This window comes from Apodemus sylvaticus, chromosome 8 (assembly GCF_947179515.1).
Source record: "Apodemus sylvaticus chromosome 8, mApoSyl1.1, whole genome shotgun sequence".
NCBI classification, from domain to species: domain Eukaryota; kingdom Metazoa; phylum Chordata; class Mammalia; order Rodentia; family Muridae; genus Apodemus; species Apodemus sylvaticus.
In genome coordinates this window covers 72,655,452-72,671,844 of record NC_067479.1, presented here as the reverse complement: position 1 = coordinate 72,671,844, position 16,393 = coordinate 72,655,452, and the positions used below count along the sequence as shown (strand labels likewise).

Below are 16,393 nucleotides of genomic sequence, written 5' to 3'. Positions count from 1 at the left end.
CTCTCTCAATCTCCAGGTCCCTTTTTTGTTTTGTTTTGCCGTTCTTGCTTTGAACTGTTGATGGCATGGAAGCCTCTAGAAGTCAGAGCCCCCGTCTACCCGCTATCCCTAGCCAAGATTCGCAGTGACGCTGTCCCCCAGCCATTAAGTCCGGTGCTTCCCCTCATTTCTTAAGAGCAGCTCCCCCGTGGGCCTGGTCTCACATGAGGGTAGAGGCAGAAGGCGGCTGCCACAGACCCTGACATTACAGCTCAGAAGGCGGCTGGTGTTCTGGAGGTGGGGACGGGAGAGGAAAGGGCTGGGCCTCCGCAGAGCAGGGGGGGCAGCCGAACAGGCAGTGGCAGCCGCGTGATTAGAGCGGAGATTGATGTGAAGGGGCGCCACAGACGGCAGAGAGAGTCAATAAAACGAGAGGATCGCATTAGAGGCGACAGGGAGAGCTTTAAATTACATGGCTGCTGCCACCACGGGGGATGGAAGAAGGGAGGGAGCCCTGGAGCCTGGGGAGCTGGAGGGCTCTGAGGATGTAGTCGCCCCAAACGACGGATGGATCCACAGTTCCAAAGCAGCCCTCAGCCTTGGGAGCTCCCCGAGGCTCTTCCACCCCCACCCCCAACGTTCCAGCTCCTCACCAGGGTGAGGTGGAGAAGAAGGGAAAGGCAAGGCTATGGAGAAATGGGCTTTTCGTTCTGGGAACTGTCTCCTTCCCCCTTCCGCCTGCCTGGTTTTCCTGTCTGCCTGTTACTCGGAAAGGGATGACAGGAATTGCTGTCCCGCAAACACAAGGCGGTCATAATTACTGACCTGAAGAGGAAGGCATATATAGGCAGGCACGCGCGTGCACACACACACACACACACACACGCACGTACACGTGTATATATTATATATCAGGGGCGGAAATCAAAGGCTTGGATTTGAGGTTCCGAATACAAGAGGAAGATCTTTAAGGCAGGCTTTGAGACCCTGCAGGATGGGAAACTGACAATTAGAGAAGTCGAGCGGGGCGGGGGGGGGGGGGGAAGCACAGAAGTGGATTTGGAGGCTCCACAGATTTTGAGGCCTCAGGGGCCCAGGGTGTTTCCCTCCAAGCCTCACCGGGGTTGGATTAGGAGGAAGAGAAGCACCACTGCTCCCTGCTGGTCACAGAGGGAACACCGAACTCCTGCCCTCCTCTAAAACCATAAACAAAACCTGCCCCTCTGCATTTCCTCAGGCCCAGTGAAGGACAAAGGTTTTGTGGCCACAGCTCCGGCACCAAGACACTCTCAGCCCTGAGCTTTACATCTTCAAGAGTAAGAGACCAAGGTCGTGCTGGATCCAGTACTCACCAGCAGTCAGCCTTGGCAAGCTGCTTACCCGGACTATTTCCTCATGTGGAAACCTGGGAGTAACATTCAGAGTGCACGGTCTGGGGGTTAGTGAGGGCCGTGCTCTACCCTCTGCCTGGCCAGCCGCCCCTCCCTCCCTCGGGGCAGAGCATAGTGTCGGAAAGGAGGCTGGCATCCCTCCTGCTCCAACTCTCAATGGGGGCAGAATAGGTGGGCGGGGTTCACACCCATCCTTCTACAGTTCACTTATTTGCTTGCCCTCCTCTCTCCCTCTTTCCCCCTCCCTCTCCAAAATAGCATCTTGCTCTAAAGCCCAGGCTGGCAGTAAGCTAGCCATGATCCTCCTGCCTCAGCTTCCCAAATGTGTGATAGGCATGGGTTATCCTAGGAGGTTGACACAGCTCAGGTCTTACCTCCTAGGCCTTTGTTTATTTTTCTGGTGCTGGGGATTGAACTTGGGGCCTTGAGGAATGCTGGGCGGGGCTTACCTCTGAGCTCCACACCTAGTTCTCCTGCTGCTGGGTCTAGAGACCTCTCGATCTCAGAGCCAAGGAGGATGCTTCTGTGGCTCACACTCAGGCTAGGTGAAGCAGTTGATACTGAGCCCGAACTCTGACGGCCTCTTCGGACATTTACTTTTTAATGGATTTCTTTATTTTTGTGCTTGTAGGGACTGAATCTAGGACCTCAAGAGACAATTGCACTCCCGCTGAGCTACATAGGCAGATTTTTTTATTTTAAAGATTTGTTTATATTATTTTGGTGTGTGTGTGTGTGCATGCGTGTGCTCGCGCTTGCACGGGTATTGATGAAGATCAAAGGCACCTGATGCCTGGCATCTGGAGTTCCAGGCAGTTGTGAGCCACTAGACATGGATGCTGGGACCCGGGTTCTCAGCAGGAGCAGTACGTGATCTCAACGTGATCTCAGCGGCTGAGCCATCCCCCTGGCCCCTTTTTCCCGAGAAACGTCTCATCATGTAGCCCTGGTAAGTCTAAAACTCTCTCTGAAGACCAGGTTTGTCCTTGAACTCACAGGGATCCTCCTGCCTCTGCAGCCCAAGTACTGGAATTAAATGTGTGTGCTACCAGATCCAAACAGTCCTTTGATTTTATTTTTTTTTAAAGAAAGTATCAATCTTCTAAAAATATTAATTTCCTCCGTGTGTGCAGCGCACAGGTACCCAGTGTGGTACATACACAGGTTTGGTGGCCGGTGCCTTTATGAACTGAGCCAAACTACTTGCTAGTACCTAGTGTTTAGAGGCAGGATCTGACTCAGCTGCTTAGGATGGCCTTGAACTCTGGAGCCCGAGCAGGCCAAATTCTATTTACTTACTTAGCCTCCCAAGTATCGAAGAAGAGAGGCAGGTGCCATTAGGCCTAGATTCCCTTACATTTAAAATAAAATTTCTCTCTCTCTTTAAATCTTGAGTTTAAAAGGAAAATTGCAATACACTATCCCGGCATCCGTTTTGATCCTACCTTTCCTACCGATCTCTCCATCCTCATGAATATTTAGAAAGCGCTTATTTGGTGTAAGATTAATTTTGTTCTACAAGAGACTGGAAAAGTGAGCACAGAGGAAAGGGAAGTAAGCAAGCAGAAGAAATGCCACAGAGGACAAAGAGAGAGACAGTTAGGGCCTAGGAGGGAGGAGGAGCCGCCCTGCGTCGTGATTTGCATATGTAAATACTGCAGTCTTCCAGCCTGGGTGGTGTGCTGTCCCTAGAGAGAGGAAGGCTACCAGGAGGCTATTTTATACCTGGCAAGACATTTAAGGTGGACTTGAGGGGACCCGGTAGGTTGTGAGGAGAAAAGGGGAGACTCCGAGGAAGATGGAGGTGGGTGGTAAGGAGCTGGGTGAAAGGGAGGGTGTGGGCTGGAGCCACACACACATTAACATGGGTTAGCATGGGTTTCCAGGCATGCTCACTGCCTGTAGAGGGGTGTCCAGAAGAGCACCCTGCCCCCGCACTTCACTAGATGTCCTAGGGTGCTAGCATAAGACTGCTTTGGTTAAACAGGGCTGTTTAACCATTAAAATAAACCTATTTATTATGTCTATGTGTATGTCTGTGTGAGGCTGCTCGAGGGAGCCAGAAGAGGGGCTATCAGACTCCCCCAGGGGCTGGACATCTGGGCAGTTGTGAGCTGCCCAGTGCAGGGAGTAGGAACTGAACTCTGGAAGAACAGCAACACTAACTGCTGAGCCATCTCTTGAATCCCTGTGAGACTCAGAGCTCCGAGCAGCGTATGTTCCACATGTCTCAGGCTTGGGTGGCCGCATGGAGCCAGCTCAGAGCCTTTCTTTTGTAGGAGCACTTGGAAGTGAAGGGGCAGAAGCTGGGGCCCTTAAATCTGGACTCACCATCTTATTTGATCCAGGCACAGGCTATCTCTGGACGATTCTCTGCGTTTGGAAGAATAACACAGTAGGGTCTGTTAAGTGTTCCTGGTTCTCCGATTTGATGTGAGCGTCTGTGGTGTAATGATGTCATTTTAATACTACTGTGGCAACCTTGCCTATAATCCCAGCTACTGGGAGATTGAGACAGGAGGATTCTAAGCTTGAGAAGGTCGTGGCTGCAGACTGTGGGAGCCTGTCTTAAAATAACAAATGTTAAGCTTGGTGATATAAGCATGCGATCTCAGTTCTGATCTCAGTTCTCAGGAGCTGGAAACAAAAGGACCAGGAGTTCAAATCCGACCTTGGCTATAGAGGTTACACAGGGGCCTGGCTTATAGCTCAGTGGGAAAAACATTTGCCCAGCATGTGTGAAGCCCTGGTCCAATCCCAAATACTACTAAACAAACAAACAAACAGATAAATAAATAAATAAATCATATTACGGTGTTGGAGAGATGGCTCAGCCAGTAAGAGCACTGACTGCTCTTCCAAGGGTCATGAGTTCAAATCCCAGAATCCACATGGTGGCTCACAACCATCCATAAAGAGATATGACACCCTCTTCTGGCATCTGAAGACAGCTACAGTGTACTTACATATAATAAATAAATAAATAAATAAATAAATAAAAATCATATTACAACTACTGCAGTTTGAACATCTCTATTCTAAATATCCAAAGTATGGGCTAGATGTACACTGTAAGGGAGTGTTTGCCTCATATGCACAAGGCCTTGGGTTAATATTCAGCACTGAAAGACATAAACAAATTAAACCCTCCTGGGCTTGGTGGCTGATGCTTATAACAGGATTGCTGTGAGTTGAAGACACCCTGAATTAGACAGTGAGTTTAAACTAGCCTGGGCTACAAAGTGGAGGACACCCTGAATTAGACAGTGAGTTTAAACTAGCCTGGGCTACAAAGTGGTAGGACTTCTCTCAAACAAGGAGATAAAAAGCCAAAAGAGAAAGTCTAAAATGTTTTAAAATTAATTTTGAGCAGCAATATGATCCTAGTATTTTACACACCCTTACTATGTTTACGAATCATAGACATAACACAGGTACACTCAAATATTATAGAAAACTCCCCTTTTCCTTCAGGGGCTGTGGAGATGTCAAAATGATTAAGAACACTTGCTGACCCTCCAGAGGGTCCCAGCATCCACACGGTTGCTACAATTCTCTGTTACTAGCTCCAGGGAACCTAATGCAAGCACCCCACCCAAGCACACAGGGGCAGCTGGGTCTCTAGGACTTCAAGGATAGCCTGGTTTAAGGAAGCCGCGGTTACATAAGTGAGACCTGTCTTGAAAAACAAAACAAACTTTCAAAACTTAAAAAAAACAAACAAACAAACCAAAAACCCCCCTGGCTATAATGCTAGACAACTAGGCAGGCCTAAGCAGGTGAGCAGGCTTGGATGCTTTTGAAGATAGATTCCATCTTTTATTACCTTATGAAAGGGTGGAGGTCTCACTTTGTTAAGGGCCACACTGAGGAAAGCTAATTCTTCCTGCTCAGAGGAATGGAATCTGAGTTCTTCTCTGGCCCTGGGAGGAGAGGAAACATTCTGGTTTGCCTTAAATATTGGAACATTCACATACAACTGCCTTCTCCCTTTACAGTTAATCCAATTTAGCCTGACAGTCGCTTAGCCAGGACACCACCCCTTCGGAAAGCTGATTCACCTGAAGACAGGTGGAGGAAGTAAGAGAACCAACTCTGCCTTCGATGGGTCAGCCTACTCATTAGGTCTCAGAAGCCCCTCTACAGTGCAGTTGCTTGCAGAGGCTCATGGCTAATCTGACTGCATTTGTTCCTGAGTTCTGGCCCAAAAGTCTAACTTTGTCGTTTCTCCTTCCGACCTTTTCTTGGACACCGGCCAGGATGCTAAGCTCGCTTGTCCGGCTGATTTCTCCGAAGTCCTCTAACGTCTGCCGCTTCCTGCAGACCCCCGGCTTATGCATGTAACTCAAGGTGCACAATTCTCTCTCTTTCCCGTCTTTCTCTTAAAGCTACCCGGATTTTCAATTTGCCTGTCCTGTTATTTTCTCATACTTTAATAAAATGGCCCTCAAGCTTCCTTTTATGGCCATTAAAATTTTTTTCCCAACGATATTATTTTACTGTGTAGCTTTGGTTGACCCTAAACTCCAAATGTCGATCAGGCTGGCCTTGAACTCATGGAGATCCAGTCTGCCTCTGCCTCCGGAGGGCTGGGATTAAAAGGCATGTGCTGACATATCCAGCTTTGTTTTTAAATTCTCCTATCGATGACACCCAGAACCCATAAAAAGGGACTCAATTCCTCAATAACACATGTTTAAACGATACATATGAAACATGATTTTCATGTTTAGATTGTGGCTTTCTAAGATATCTCCTGTGTGCTTTGTGTATCTCTGATTCTCTCGCACTGGGGACAGAAGATACTCAGCCTGTAGCTATAGCAATGGCTCAGTGGGGAAAGGCACTAGCTGCCAAGCCTGATGCTTGAGTTTGATCCTTGGGCCCCACAGGAGGAAAAGAGAGAACAGATTTGGGTGTGATTGTATGTATGTGCACATGCACCCGCTTGTGTGCTCATATACATAAATGCAATATATACCTATAAACATACACATTATAAACTATATATATATATATATACATTAATCCTAGCACAAGGGAGGCAGAGGCAGGTGTATCACTGAGTTTGAAACCAGCCAGTTACATAGTGAGGCCCTGTTTCAATGACAATGATAGTAATAATAAGTAATAACAGAGGATGAACTTGGGCCCCTGCTCTTGTAGCACGCAGCTTGAAGTGTTCTGTTGCCCTCGTGTGTGTGTGTGTGTGTGTGTGTGTGTGTGTGTGTGTGTGTGTGTGCTGCCACACCTTCTTTGAGCTTGAAGGTGCAGAGAGTTGGAGGCTGGGTACAGCTATTTGACCGATAATGTGTGTCTGTGTCTCTTAATGTTCAGAGTTGGAGAGATGGTTCAGCAGGTAAAGACGCTTGGCTGCAAGCTGGACAGTCTGAGTTTGGTCCTGAGCACCTCCGTAAAGATGGCAGGAGGGAGCCGGCTCCACAAAGTTGACCTCTGACCTCCATACACACATAATACAAGATAATTTTTTAAAAAGCTAACAGTCTACATGTGTATCTATATTAACATATAGATTCCGTCAAAGAAGTCTGATGTTACTTGAAACAAACAGAAAATAGACTTGGGGCTGGAGGTATAGGAGCAGGAATACCTCAGCACTAAAAGAAAACCGAAATCTCAGCTTCTGTTGTCAGACAGGCCCAGTGTCAGATTCTGGTTCTGTTCTATAACTATGTCGAGGAGCTGTGTGGCTTACAGCCTCTCTGCTCAGGGCTTCTCACGTGTTGCAGAGGACAGGAAGTAGTATGTCACAGAGTTTTGTCCCTCTTTCCCCCTTTCTAGCCTAACACTCTGGATGTGATCAATCAATCAAATAAGGACCACTTTCTACTCACATGCCTGATTTCCCGAAGTGGGGGATATTTGGGATGTATTGCTCTTGGGGGCTGGTGCACACGCTTTGGCACCCCCCACAAGCACAGAGGCAGATGGATCTCTGAGTTCAGTGTGCCTGCAAGTGCTTGGTGGCCGGGCTGGCGGCTGGCTCAGAGTGTTTGGGGTGGTGGTAATTACTAGGATGGCCCATCCCTAATGAGTGTGATCTCGTTACACTCTTGCTGCTTCTAATGGAGCTAACCTCATTTCACAGCCATTAGCGATGGAGATGAGGCCCCGCCCACAGGCCCCACCAGCTGCAGCTCTCAGGCTTTGGCCTCGTCCTTCCCCACTGCTCGCCATTACAGCTCACCTCTCCGCTCCCTGGTTCTCCCTGCCTTCCTCCGGCTCCTCTCTCCTGGTCCACATCGTTGGCCGCCCTGTTCACCCCTCTCCCTTCCTCTCCGGTCTCCTTGCCTCCACCTCTGGGCTGCCTTACTTTCATCAGCCTCCACAGGGTGTCTGCCCTCCGCATCTTCTTTGGCACCCTTCCCCTGCCCTTCACCTCTGCTGTCCTTCCCCTCCCCCCCCACTGCCCTGTCTGGCCAGAGGACAGATCTCCAGGGGAAACCAGCAAAGGCAAACAAAATGCAGTGACTTCATTAAATTGGTTAATTTGCCACTTCAGTTCCTCCCATAAGGGTCATAACCAGCAAGGCTTGAACTCAGGACTGACCTGGTGCTGAGTTAAGGCCTTGCTGTTCTCATGCAGGGCCACCCCACCCCACCCCACCCCCATCTTGGGCTGTCTTTCCTGGACTAGAGGGGTAGGGAAGGGTTCTGACTATCTGCCTTCTCTGAGGTCTTTTTCTCTGTCCACACAACCTTCCCCCCTTTCATGTAAATCGTGGACTTTCTCTCATCTCAAACCACTTCCTCCCTATCATGTTCTTCTGGCCCAGTCGGCCCAGACCTTTTTAAAGGAAAGGTCTCAGACTGACCTTAAACTCCCTATGTAGCGGAAGATGACCCGAACTGAGTCCGGCTTCCACCCTTCCAGTGCTGAGGTGACAGGCACACGCGTACCACCGCGCCTCAGGGCCCAGCACCTGTTTCTCACTCACGGCTGCCTGCTCTGTCCTCTCCACTCTCCAGTCCCACTCGTCCCTAAAGCACCAGGATGTATCTCTGGGCTTTCAGAAACGACAGAATTTGAAGAAGCCAGAGGTGGAAGAAGAGTTCCTGTGGCCCACACAGGCCAGTTTTCTAAACATAGGATGGAGGCTGCAGGAGATGGAAGAGGCCTGCAGGAGGAGAGAGGACACTGGAGGTGGACGATTAAAAGACGGGGGCAGAGGGCCTCTGGCTTGGAGAGCCAACAAAGCAAGGGATGAAAATTTGGGGTATGGAAATGAATTTACTCTATTTTTTTCCTCCAAGGAAACAGTCCAATCGTCTGCCTTCCTTCATTAAGACGCCAAATGATGGACGACTGACTCTAGACCTTTCGCTTAAACGGAATCCCAAAGGGAGGGTAAGGGCCGTTGGCTGTGGCAGGAGGCTGCATAGGGGAAATGTCTACACTTCAACTTTTATGGCCCACACCCGTCCTGCCCGCCCCATCAGCCTGGCACCTCAGCGCACTACAAACCCTATATGCATATACCCTTTCCCTACACTAGGGTTTCCCATGTTCAGGAAATTATGGTCTCCTAACTGTACATTTCATACATAATTCTGGAGGATGGCTCTACTGCAAATTCCAAGGCCTGAGCCTTAGCTCTGAAATAATCCTGTATGCTCACCCAGACACAGGAGGGAAGCTCCAGTACCCTCACTGGACTTTTGGAGGGGAAAAGAAAATGTAGAGTGCTGAGCTGCCTTGGTAGACAGAAAGGAAAGCAGACATGATGCTACCTGCCTGTGATCCCAGATTTGGGAGAGAGAGGCAAGAAAGGATCAGGACATCAAGATCGGCCAGCCTTTAATATGTAGTGAGTCTGAGGCCTGGGCTCCAGGAGACCCTCCCCTCTCCTGCTGAAAAAAAGATCAAAACTAAAGAGAGTGTCTTCTCAGCGTTCAGGAGGCAGAGGCAGAAGAGTATCACTGTTAGTAAAGGCTAGCCTGGTCTTTGTAGCAAGCTCCAGGCTAGCCTCTATAGTAGCATCCCTGTAACACTGTTCCCTAACCACCATTAAAACTTAACCACAGTAGATCCACCCTCTGGACAATGTCTCCAAATCTTTTACCCCTGCCTCCCCAGCCAGGGGTGGGTAGAAAAGGGACAGGCAGAGCAATTAGTTCACTAAGCTGTCCCAGGGAGCAAGGTGGCCCCGGGAAAGCGGGTGGTGGGATGCCTGACGCTCCGTGAGGAGCCTGAGAAGAAAGATGGAAAAATCAATGAAATGAGTTTCTAACAGTGAGGTAAAGGACCGCCGTGTCGACAGCTTGTCACCTGCTGCAAAATATGAGCTGCCCAAGTCAGCTGCAGCGGCTGCTGACAGTCACGCAGTGGCCCCTGTTCCTCTCCCCTCCCCCCCCAACCCCTTCTGCTGCCAGGACTTTATTACAAGCCAGACTTGCCCCAAAGCACCTTGCCATCTCTCTCCCTTGTCTTTTCTGTGAGCTTTCTTAACTCATTTGAGTCTTTTGGCTTTTTATTGAAAGACTGAGCCCGGCCGTGAGCCCTGGCTGGCACACCTCTCTCCTCTGAGGCTGCTTTCTGCAGATTCCCTCTGAGACTCTAGTGAGCTCTGGATCTCAGGATTTTTTTTTTCCCCACCAGTGGGCAGTCGGATGTGAAGGTCATTTCTAACGGCGTTGTTTACACCACGGTTTGGGCAGCAGCTAACTCCTATCGCTTGTCCTGTGACCCACTCAGTCAAGGCTCATGTCATTGTGAGCGCTTTGAGACGGGTGTTTAGGATGGGTCTCATGTCCACATATAGCCTTTTGTGGTCACTGTGGATGCAGGCATGCCCACGTCTGCACACCTGTGTATGCGTGTGGCCGATTCTGCTTTAACTTCATGACAGGAAATGGGGTTTGCCTGCTCTTTGAAAACCCTGGACCTTTTCTGCAATCTGCCTCCTCTGTGTCTTCCCTAGGCTCCTGGGACAGTTCATTTATGTTATCCTCGTGTGATTCCAGGCCCACTCTCAGAGTCAGCCTCTCTTCTCTGCCCCCAGGTCTGGCAGCCTTTCCGCCCCGTTTTTGATCTCCTAATGTGACTATGTATGCAGATAGGACTGGGAGTCAGGATGAGAGTTGGGATAGCTCTCAGACCCTGAGCCTGTGCTCAACAGGTATGTCAAAAGCCTGCCCTGTGTGACAGACAGTCTGAGGTGTTACAGGACAATTAGAAACTAGAGGCAGAGATGGTGGCTCAGACCTAAAAATCTAGAACTCAAGAGACTGAAGCTGCAGAATCTCAAGTTCCGGGCCAGCCTGCGCTACAGAGACTCAACCCCCAAAACTCACTCTCCCTGCAAAAAAAAAAAGAAACTGGCTGGAAGCACCCCAGGCTCAGAAGATACCTGACCAGCCCTGTACCTCCCACATATGCCTTCATCTCTGAAAATCTAGGGACCCTTTCCCTCCTTCATTTCAGTCAAGTACTACTGTGCCCTCTGGCATTTCAAAGCTCTCCTTCTGTTCAGGCATCTGTCTACACCCCACCACGTCTCTTCTGGATTTCCAGCTTTGGCATGCACTCCTAAATCTAAACCCAGCCTTGTGCTGCTTTCGACAGCTCTCTTCCTGCCTCACAAAGCCTTCTCCTTTCCTTTTCCTTGATATCCTTGCACGCCTTTCTATCCTACCATCCCAACCTCACTGCCTACTGTCTCTTGAGGTCACTTCCTCTTGCTTTTGTTAGGATTTGACAAGCCTAAGGCACTCACAAAAATGTGGTCTGTGACAACTGTCCAGAACTAAGAATAGCTCCAGAGAAGCAAAGTCACTACCAGAAAGAGGAGTCCTAGAGATAGGACTCCATCCAGGACCCTGTCCCACAAGTGACTCACAGGGGAAGTTGTTCCTGTATGGGTCTCAATATGGGAATGCCAGCTGCCTCTGACGTCATGGAGGAGGGACACTGTCAGGTTGCCAAGGCAACCAAGCAATTTATGACATCAGAGGCTTGAAGTGTTTGGTTCTCTCAGGGGGCTGGGAAGATTCAAGTTCCTGTCAGTTGCAGTAAATGGGAATTATACTTTTTCATCTCTTTTCTGTGTTCTCCTGGTTTGGCAGTAAAATAGGAAGAGGCTGATGGAATGTACGCTGGTGAGAGTCTCTCTCTGCCCTCTCTCTCCATTTCTGCAATTTCTCTCCTCAGAAGCATCTCTCTTTGAGGGCCCTGTGGTAGTCTGCCAGGCCATTTTTTCCAAATTGCTCACCCCCTGCAGTGCTCGCCGTTCTTGCCTCAGTCTGGTTTGTCCCCTCACACGAGGCGTCTGTCTGTCTCCTTTGATGCTCCACTCTTCCTGCTTCTCCCTCTCCAGGGCTCTCTGCAGCTCTCATCTGCCAGCACTCCTGCCTCTGCCGTCCGTCCACACCTTCTTTGTGCCGTACCCTCTCCCACCTCATCTTACTCCTCAGTTCCTCCCTTCCCCCACAGTATTAATTTCATATTGCTTTTGTTGACCCCTCCTCTGGAATACTCTCTCATCTTTCTCTCCCCCACCCCCATACAGCTATTAACTCATATTTATTTAATTATTTCATTTGCTCAATTTTTCATTAATCACTTCTTGGTTCCTCCCCTCCCCTACTCTTCCTTCTGCACAGATTTTTGCCATTTCCAGACATTTCTTTAACTCGTGTGTTTACTGAACCTGGTTTCTCCTTCCATCGTCTGCCTCGTCTCTTTATCCATCTAAGCTCCTGCGGTCTGGAAAAACAATGATGGATTTAAACCCACGGTAAACTCTCCGATCCATTATCCACCTTTACCATTCTTTCGACGGAAGGAGCACAGCCCTTGCACAAGATAGGTTTTCTGAGAATAATAAAACCTGCCTCATAAAGAATGCTGTTGAATCCAAAGAGAAGAAGGCCGGGATCCCACGAGGAAAATGAGCTAGAAAGTGAAGAAAAACCCACGGGGCGGCCAGGTAGGGTGGAGCTCAGAGTCCTAGAGAACATCCCCTTACAGAATTAAAGTTGACAGTTGGCTGTGGCACTGACGGGTGAAGGAGCTGTGTGACCCTGGAAGATCATTACATTGATTTCTGGGCCTATCTCTCACCCAGCCCTTTGCTTGTGACATCTTCTCCTAGGGTTAAAATGCTGGGCGACAGGATACAAAACAAAACCCCCAACAACTTTGGTTGACCAAGCAGAAAAGGGAACAAAGATGGATATAACGCAAGGGAGCTCTTCAGCTAAAAGGATATAGAAACGGGGAAATAAACTGGTGAGATAATAAATGTATATACAATGGCAGAGTGGGGGAAGGGAGGAAAATTAAGTCAGCGTGGATGAGGTTTGTGGTGGAAAGCTCTGGGAAAGGCAGAAGACACACCGGAGACCCAAAGGCACCTGGCAAAGGAGGGGCTCAACAAGCTCAGAAGTTCCAAGGCTTCCCTGGTGAAGGTGACCAGCGGGCTGCTGTGCCGTGTTGAGAGGGCACTGGGGTCTTTATGGGTAGGCACATCAGCTCCATCCTCCTACTTCTCAGGCCCCTGACCGCAGACTACCACAGTCATGGCTGGTAAGCCAACTCCAAAGTAGCTGAAAAGGCCACAGTTGTACAGCGGATGGCCGAACAGTCAGGCAGTCTAGGCGTGACACACAGGACAGGGGTACACGGGAAGGATCATTTGGATGAGAAGTGTCACTGTCACAGAACTGGATACAGATGGGGTGGGGAGCCAAGTGAAAAAAAATGGCACAAGCACAGATCAGTGGGGGCGCAGGCACAGTGAGGAGCATGGTCCAGAGCTCAAAAAAATGAGAGCGGATGGAGTCGGGGTGGCAGGAGAAGCAGGGCAGGCGTGCTTCGCTGCCAATGGGGCTCCCCTTACCTACTTCAGGCAAAAATGAACATTAAAGATATCCACTCCCCCTCCCACTCGGCACCCCGGCGCGCTAGCCCATCCGTCAGCCCTTCCGCCCGGGTTTCTCCCCCATTAGCAGCCAGCTGAGATCCTATGCGCTGCAGGCCCCTCCAGGCTGATAGCTCGGAGTCCTCGCACTCACCCGGCCTCCCTCTCCCTCCAGGAACCCCGCTCCGGGTAGAGCTCGGCGCCGTACGTCTAGGCTCTCGCTGCCCTCTGTCCGGCTGGCCCTATCATTCCCTTCTCCGTTTCTCCACCTCTGCCTCTCTTCCCCATCCCCATTCGCGCGCCCTTTCTCCCCAATACTCCTGTCCCCTTCTCCCCGGCTGTCTGTCCGTCCGAGTCCCCTCCCCCAGCTTCCTCCCGTCCCTCTCCGTCCCCTCCAGTAGCAGTCTCCCAGCGCCTCCTCTCTCCTCGATCTCGAGATTCGGAAGAGCATGGAAGGGAAGGAGAGTGAGAGGCAGAGAAGAGGGGGGAAAAAAAAGAAAAAAAAAAAAAAACCAACCCAGCAGCATCGGAAATCGATGCACTTACACCTCAGCTGGAAGCAGGGACGGGAGTCGAACCGCGGCCGCCAAGCAGCGTGAGGCGGGGAGGGGAGGGGGCGGCTCTTGGAAGGGACTTCTCCGATGTGTTGATTCCTTTTTGCCCCTCCTCCTCCCTCCCTTCAGCGCTCGCTCCGGGGCGTCAGGGACGGAGATGGAAAAATAAATAAATTCACGGCGGTGAGGGAAGTGAAAGAAAATAATCAATGCTATTTGGCTGCGGCTGAAGTGTTTTCCCGGCTTCGTGAGTGGGTTTCCATTGATTCACCCTGGGCACTGGCTTGCTCCCTGTCTCCTCCTCCTCCTCCTCGCCCTCCTCCTTCAAGCCCTCACTCCTCCGCCTCATTCACTGGCTGGAGCCGAGGCGTCCCACACAATGGAATAATCAATACCCAGGCGCCCGGGGCAGCCCCACTGAGCAGGTGCAGCGACCCGCCCGCCGCAGTGCACGCTGGGAATTGTAGTCTATAGGTATCCGCCCTCTATAGACAGCTAGCGGAGTCTACCGGTGTCCCAGGACACAGGGACCTGGTTGGGGACCAGGATCTTAGGGCGGGGCAGACCAACCACGTCTTCAGGCTTCTTCCTTGACTCAGGTCTACCCTATGCCTGCAAAAAGGGCAAGTCCCTTTAAACTTGTGTTCCCTCTTCTTTATCCTTCATATAAAAGTGTTTTTGTTTTTTTTTCGAGACAGGGTTTCTATAGGTAGCTTTGGCCGTCCTAAAACGCGTTCTGTAAACTAGACTTCTGCCTCTAATTCCCAAGCGCTGGGTTTTGTTTTATTTTAAATCACTGTTGCTTTCCAGAGCCTTCCGGAGGTCCATCCCTATTTCACTCCTCCTTCTAGACCTATCTTTTCTCTCCCCTCCCCCCCCCCCGTTTGATTACTAGAACATTGTTTCATAGCAATTACTCTGAAGTCTCTCAGTGCTGCTGGTTCTTAACTCTGTTACACCACCACGCCCTCCCTGAGTTGGGTAGGGAGATGGAGGCTTTGGTTCCTTCTCTTTGACAGCTCATCAGTGTTTTATATTCTAATTTTTAAGATTCTAAAGCGGAGCTGCATGTAGTGGTGCACGCCTTTGGCCTGGTACTTGGGAGGCAAAGAAGTGTGAGGGCAACCTGGTCTACAGAGCAAGTTCTAGGAGAACCAGAGCTACACAGAGAAACTCTGTTTTAGGAAAAGAAAAAAAAAATTCCAAAGTGGAGTATACAGGACTTCATTTTATAGTAGAGGAAAACAAGGTTTCACAGGTCAAGACTGCATGGTCAATAAATAACAGTACCGTGATGTAGACCTCAGTGGTCGGACTCTAGAGCCCAAGCCTGCTACTGTGGAGAATTTTCTTAGGGGACAACAATAACAAAAACTACTGAAACTGAGGGCGGTTACAAAACCAATATTTTGAGTTTCTACCATGTAACAGTAAAGTCTGTAACGGGCTCTTCAATCCTCATATAGCTGAGGCAGGTGGGGTAGCCAGGCCAGGAGCCCGGGTCTGCTAACGAGAACAGACGAGGGCCTGGCCAATGAGAAGAGCCGGGGTCGAGGACTTGTTTCCTCTCCTCTCAGATCATTGGCTTTCCTTTTCAGTTTTGTTGAAGCATTGGTATTTTCTGTGCTCTATAAGATCCAAACCATAGGTCAGAAGCAGGAGTTTGTTTAATGCTGAGTTCAAAATACCATGTCTAAGCCGGGCGGTGGTGGCTCACACCTTCAATCCCAGCACTTGGCCGGCAGAGACAGGTGGATTTCTGAGTTCGAGGTCAGCCTGGTCTACAGAGTGAGTTCCAGGACAGCCAGGGCTACACAGAGAAATCCTGTCTCGGAAAAACAAAATAAAACAAAACAAAAAACAAAAACAAACAAAAAAGCCATGTGTCTGTTAAGTGCCAAATTCCCATAATGCTCCCTGCCTGTCTCACTCTCAGCCGGTTGAGGAGGAACCAGAAGTCAGTCTGTAGCTCCGGCTCTCCTCAGGCTGTGATCTCTTATCCCAGCTTCCCCAACGGTGGGATGGGAAACCGGCGCACCACTCTGCCTGCCTACTGCTTGCTCACACTCCTGACAAAGCCACCTCAGGGACTGTGGGACTGAGTCTGGCACTCATGGCTTTTCAACCTGTCACTCAACTGCACTTCAAGCCATCGTCAGCTTAGATACTGGCTAGGTGCTGTAGCTAGTTTCTGGGCCTTTACCCAGGCAGTTATTCCTAGCTAGGTCTCCAGAAATCCCATCATATTCATTCATTCATTCATTCATTCATTCATTCTCATACTCTCTCATGTACCAGTGTTTTGTCTGTAGTACAGGAGGTGCCAGAAGAGGGCGTAAGAACGCACCCCCCCCCCCCCTCCGTAACTGGAGTTAGAGGTTGTGATCTGCCCTGTAAATGCTGGGAAGGTAATCCCAGAGCTCCGTAAACACAGCAAGTGTACTTAAGTGCTGAGTTCTATAGTGGCTATTCCTGGTTGTCATCTTAACTATATCTGGAATGAACTACAATCTAGAATTGGAAGGCTCACCTATGATCCTAATCTGGAGGCTGAGACACAAGTTTCTGACCTGGGTCTCGATGTGGC

At 49.9% G+C, this 16,393-nt stretch overlaps 1 protein-coding gene across 2 annotated transcripts in view; it reads right to left on the bottom strand.

Moving 5' to 3' along the window:
- Zfhx2 (zinc finger homeobox 2) overlaps positions 1-14,169 on the bottom strand; it is a 30,574-nt gene extending 16,405 nt beyond the window's left edge. The window contains exon 1 of one of the 2 annotated variants that reach the window (XM_052191458.1): positions 13,799-14,169. The gene's annotated coding sequence lies outside the window, so the exon portion shown is untranslated. Of the gene's footprint in view, positions 1-5,196; positions 5,322-13,798 lie in introns of those variants that run through there. The other variant, XM_052191459.1, reaches the window with a different exon arrangement.
- Positions 14,170-16,393: the final 2,224 nt, after the last annotated feature.